This window comes from Lepidochelys olivacea (assembly GCF_965140295.1).
Source record: "Lepidochelys olivacea isolate rLepOli2 genome assembly, chromosome: 24".
Classification (NCBI taxonomy): Eukaryota; Metazoa; Chordata; order Testudines; family Cheloniidae; genus Lepidochelys; species Lepidochelys olivacea.
In genome coordinates, this window is record NC_140434.1 from 8,750,528 (window position 1) to 8,756,527 (window position 6,000).

The window sequence follows — 6,000 nt, forward strand, 5'->3', positions numbered from 1 at the left end:
GGCTGCTTGCCCTAGCTCAAAGGCGCAAAGCACCCCGCAGGATGGACACTGGTGTTCTCGCTGATCCCAGGTTTTATTTTAAAGCTGAAGCTTGTGGTGACGTTGTTGTTGTTGTGATGTGTGTCTCCTTTAATTTGTCCCTTTGGTCTGTGTTTTGATCTGCCCACGAGCATCACTAACCAAACCGCTGAGCTGGATGCATGAGGTTTTTCTGGCCTGCGCCCCTTCTTGCCCTGGAATCTGTGAATCTAAGCCACCCTGGGACTAGGGATTAAAGTTCTCTGCTTGAAAGGGCTCAGAGAGAGGTGGCCTTTCTAAAACTGGGTTCTCGTGCTGCTATTGGGGTATAATGGATTCCAAAGAGAGGTCAGTGTGACCATCTAGGTTGACCTCCTGGATAACACAGGCCCCAAAATAATTCCCAGAGCAGGTCTGCTCGACAAACAGCCAATCTTGATTTAAAAGGAGTCAGCGATGGAGAATCCGCCACAACCCTTAGTTGTGCAGAACAAGAGCGTAGAGAAAGCATCTCTTGTTTTTCAATCCTGGAAACAATCAGGAATGTCAAATCCAGTCTGCCCGGGTTTTGCTGGGTGCCTCCGAGGAGTGAAAGACCTGGGATGTTGGTTCTTTAACAAAGATGTCCTGTATCCAAACTGTTAGTTAGTCATTGGAGTTAAATAAGCCTCACCCCTAAAAAAAACTGATTACACCCTCGTCCCCTCTCACTAGCTCAGTGTTCGCTCTCCTGATATCCCTGTTTCACTGACTTTTGTGCTCACCCCGGCCCTGTCTACATTAGCGTTTTGTTGATCTCCTAGTGTTGCCCTCGCACTGATGCAGCTTGCCCAGCTGCATAGAACGGGAAGCGCTAGTACAGATGAACAGCTGTCATTTCCACCACCAGCCGGCTCGGCCTGCGCTCACAGCTAACCGGGGGGACTAAGGAGGAACCTCTTGGATTCTCTTTGTCTGATATACCCTCCCCAGGTGTCCCATTGCTCCACAGGAGATTTAAGTCATGGGCTGGCTGAGCAATCGCTCTCCAAATGCATTAGACAGCCTCTAGCATCGCCATGCAGAGGGGTGCTTGGTATATGGTGCCCCTGGATTTGCCGCAAGCCCCAGTATGGGGGCTACACCAAACCAGTGGCAGGGACATTTTGTCTGCATCATGAATAAAGTCCTCCATACTGTCCTGTGTGGGGGGGGACTGGAAACTGTTCTTCCAGCGTTTGCCCGGGCAGGAGAGCGGAGTAGCAGTGAGTAGGCTCCCCCTGTGGATCTGAGAACCAATGCTTATGGACAGCAGGGAGCCCAGAATCGGTTCTCAAGGGATCCAGCAGGTGGAGTGACTTTCTTCCTCTTGTATGGAGCTTTTCCCTCTGTCTCACCACTCATCTCTGGGTAGAGTCTCAGACTATTGATCGGAACAGAGGCTTCCTTACTAACTTCCTCTGGACGCTAGCAAGCTAAAGAATCCAGTTAGTTATCACAGGGAGTAACCAGCACAACCTGCTGTTGTCTCAGAGTCTGGCTACACATGAAAGTTAATTAGGATTAAAGTAGAGTGTGACTTTAAAACAGATTAACTATTCCTGATTAATGTTCTGTGTGGACACTCTTATTCCAGAATAACTCCCCATGTAGACAAGCCTTCAGAAGTCAGTACTGCACTTTGCTTCCATTCTCCCTTCCTGCCAGCAAATGATAAAAGTCACAGCTGTAGTATAATTTATTAGGTGAATTATGGGAGCACCTGGGCTCCCCAGTCACCCATGGTGCTAGGTGCTGTACAAATACAGGCGAAAAAGACAGCCCCAAAGAGTTTACAAGCTTTTGCCCTTTAAGGGTTTATAATCTGCTTTCTCTGAGATGGACTTATAGGTGAACTGGAAAATTTCCCCCACATATGCCAGACCCTGGCTCAGTATGTTTGGTTTTATTTGCAATTTAAAAAAAAAAATTAAAACACTGTATCTTAGAAGCTCATTTTCTGTTGTGGGGCCAGGTGGGTCAGAGGCTTGGGAATCCAGCCTGCATGGTGTGTTTATGTGGCCCACATGGCCACATTTGCAGCATCTCCGCTTTGATTTTAAGGAGAAAAGGTGAGAGTGCACCCCTCGCGGAGTGTGTCAATAACAATCCAGACTTGAAGGGAGTGTAGCTGATTCCCCCCCCCCCCGCCCCGTGGCTGCCTGAAGCTGCAGCCAGCCTGAGCTCAGAGAGGTGTGAACTTCCCCACCTGCTGTGAATCCCCCTGCGGCTGTTGATACTAAAGCCGAGGGACCCTTTAAATGTCAGCATTAACTATTCCATTGTCGCAGTGCGACAAGGACGGGACTGGTTTCAGAGTAACAGCCGTGTTAGTCTGTATTTGCAAAAAGAAAAGGAGTACTTGTGGCACCTTAGAGACTAACCAGTTTATTTGAGCATGAGCTTTCGTGAGCTACAGCTCACTTCATCGGATGTGAATCCCACAGGGAGGGAAAGATGATGGTGGGGCTTCAAGAGGAGCACGTTTTCCGACTGATGCCGACTTCATTGTAACAGCTCAAAGTTCTGGTCCTACGTGACCGACAGGTTCCAACCTCGATCCTAGGGCCCAGTGGTCAGCTGTGGGGTGAGGAGAGCATGTGTTCCTAAATTTATACCCCCCTGGCCCACGGACTTTAATTAACAGTGCAGTCCCTCTCTGGGCAGAATGAGCTTTGCAAGGGAGCTGAAGCACAGGGCTCAATACTGCCCGTCCCCAGCAGAGGGCCCCTGCATCTGCCAGGCTGGGGGACTCAGGAGCCACCCAGGCCCCTGAAGGACTGGAGAGGCCACTCAGTAGCTGCTCTGGGGTGGTGGGAGGGCGGGGAGCAAACTGACTCTTCCTCCTGGGGTGAAAACCATAAGCCGTGTGAGCACCTGGTCTCTGGCTGAGTGCAGTGGGGGAGGGGTGATTTCAGGGGGCTGATAGCCCAGGTTAGAGCAATGTGTGGGGTGGGTAAGAGCAATGTGTGGGGTGGGTGGGTGCTGTGCGAGCTCCCCCTCCCCTCCCAAAAAAACCCTCGTGCACAGCTCGGTTAATGCAGCTTGGTCCTGATCTCCAAATCCCCTGCACTTCCAGGCCAGTTCTCCCCACACGGCTTTGCTGGTGCCGCTCAATCCCAGCCTGCAGCCCCCTGTTACCCCAGCCTTGGGCTCTACACCACACTCACACTCACACACTCTCTCTCCCTCCTGTGTCTGTTGATGCCCCTCAGTCCTGACCCACAGCCTTTCCCCACCTTTCCAGCCCTTGATTCCCTGCCCCCAATCAACAGCCCTGGCAATGCCCCTCACTCCCAAACCCAAACCCCTACTATTCCAGTCCTGAGCTACCCGCACACAGCCCTACCGATGCCTCTCAGGCCTGACCCACAGCTCCCCTTCCCACAGGGAATGAGTAGGTCTAGTGGTTAGAGCTGGTGTCTGGGAGTCAGGATTTTTGGGCCCTGGTCCCAGGTCTAACACTGACCTGCTGGGTGACCTTGGCACCAGTCACTCAGCCTCCTCGTGCCTCAGTTTCCTCAAAGGCCCAACATGGATGATCTTCCCCTGGACTTTGCAAACACTAATTACTCACGAGGAGGGTCAGGAGCCTTGTCGCTGAGCCAGGCAAAGGGAGGCCCAGAGCTGTATTGGTCAAAGCCAGCCCACACCCAGGTGGGCCAGGCCCATGGCCAAAGCCAGCCCAGGTAGGCCAAGTGACTTGAAGAAGAACCTGCCTGACTTTGCCATGTCCACACACACAGCTCGATCTCCTGCTCTTCTGGTTCTTCCAGTCAGGAGTTGGATTGTGCCAAAGGAATTTGCTTGGCTCAGGTGCAGGGAGAGCTCTTGGGTTAAGGAGGGGAATGTTGGTCATTGACCAGAAAAGCCCCCGAACCAGCTCTGGGGTGGATCCATCACTGCAGCCAGGCCCCATGCTCCCCCTGGTGTTAGAACAGCAGATCTGAACAGGTGACTGGTTACGGTACAGCAGGCTCCTATGACCCTCCTGCACACACACATATACATATACACACGTGTGTGCACACATGCCTGCACATATGCACATGCACACGTTTCCTTATCAGGGTCTCACCCTTCACTCACAGACTCTCTGTAGCTCACACTTTTGCGCTCAGGCCTATTCACCCACAGAGATGCGTTACGCCCGCCCAGCCCCACACACCCACACCAACACACAAGGTTTCGAATTCTGAGCAGAGGAAATGGGCTCTGCCGGAGGCTGCGCTGCTTCCAGTCCCCAGACTGCTCTCGAGTGGGACGTCAGGAAGACGCCAGGGAAGCGCCAGCCACCGAATGAGAGACAGCCCTGGCCTTGGCGAGCTCACAGTCTGTATAGAGACAGGATGGGAGGGGAAACTGAGGCACAGAGTGGGGAAAGGACTTGCCCAAGGTCACCCAGCAGGTCCATAGCAGAGCCAGGAATAGAACCCAGGTGTCCTGAGTCCAGTCCAAGGCCCATTCCATTCTATGTAGGGTCTTACCCTGCCCTCATCACCGTCCTGTCTGGGTACTGTCCCGTCATGTATTAAGTCAGGTGACAAAGAGCAGTCAGGTGTGATCCATTCTTTTCGCTCATCCTGTCATAAGAACATAAGAACGGCCACAGTGGGTCAGACCAAAGGTCCATCTAGCCCAGTATCCTATCTTCTGACAGTGGCCAGTGCCAGGTGCCCCAGAGGGAATGAACAAAACAGGCAATCCTCAAGTGATCCATCCCGTTGCCCATTCCCAGCTCCTGGCAAACACTATCCCTGCCCATCCTGGCTATGAACTTATCTAGTTCTTTTTTCAATCCTCTCCCAACTCCCCTGACCTCGCTGCATCTCCCATCAGCTGATTTATCCTGCTGGGTCACTGAGATCCATCCTACCCATTCCCCCTTGCTCCCTTTAACCTGGGCCACCCCCAAATAACCGCCCCCTCCTTGGTTTTCTCCCCTCTCCATCCTGATCCCTTTCTGCAGTCAGGGCTGCCCAGGAGTGTGTGTGTGTGTGGGGGAAGGGGTGGGGGGCAACATGGGCAGTTTGCCCCAGCCCCCCACCGTTTGAGAGGGCCCCAAACCTGCAGAAATTGAGTGAGTGACGCACAGTGAGCTGGTGCATAGTGTCACAGCGCTGCTCAGGTTTGGTCCGGCTGCCCCTGTCCGGGGAGCTGGGCCCAGCACTGTGGGACAGGAGTCCTCGTTGCAGGGTGCGGAGTGCCTCAGTTTCAGGTCTTTGCCCTGGGCCCCTAAAAATCTCTGTGTGCCCTGCCTGCAACTTAGCCCTGCGGCTTTCCCAAATGCCCCGGGGAGGGGCACAGATCCAGGCAAGAAGATGCTTCCCCAAAGCAGCTGGGTGTGTGTGGGGGGAAGGTTGATTTGCGTCCCTGGTGTTATTTACAGGCAGATTGGTGCGTAAAGGGGATGGGAGCGAAGGGGCCGCTGTGGGGCATGGGAGGTTGGTAATTGTAGGTGCTTTACTCTCCTGCCCCGCCCTGCGGGGTGATCCACCGTGGGAGGTGAATCATTGTTTCCCCAATGAGTCAGGTAGATTAGCAAAGTCCTTGGAGAGACCCGCCTTATCTGAAGGAACTCTCCTGGGAAGGTGGCTCCCCCACACTGGAAACCCCTCCTAAGGGCAGCCTGGGAGGACTTGCTCTGGCTCAGAGGCGATCAGCTGCATCAGGCCAGGGATGTGGAGGGAGCCTGAGGGCCTGGAGTGAGATACTGCTCCTGGGCTCCCAATTCTGTGGTGAATGGCACACATTAACCACTGCTCTGCTGCTGGACAGTCCAGGTAGAACCACCTGTCGTGCTGCTGGATGGTCCGGTATGTCCAGGTAGAACCCACCTGTCGTGCTGCTGGATGGTCTGGTATGTCCAGGTAGAACCCACCTGTCGTGCTGCTGGATGGTCCGGTATGTCCAGGTAGAACCCACCTGTCGTGCTGCTGGATGGTCCAGTACGTCCAGGTAGAA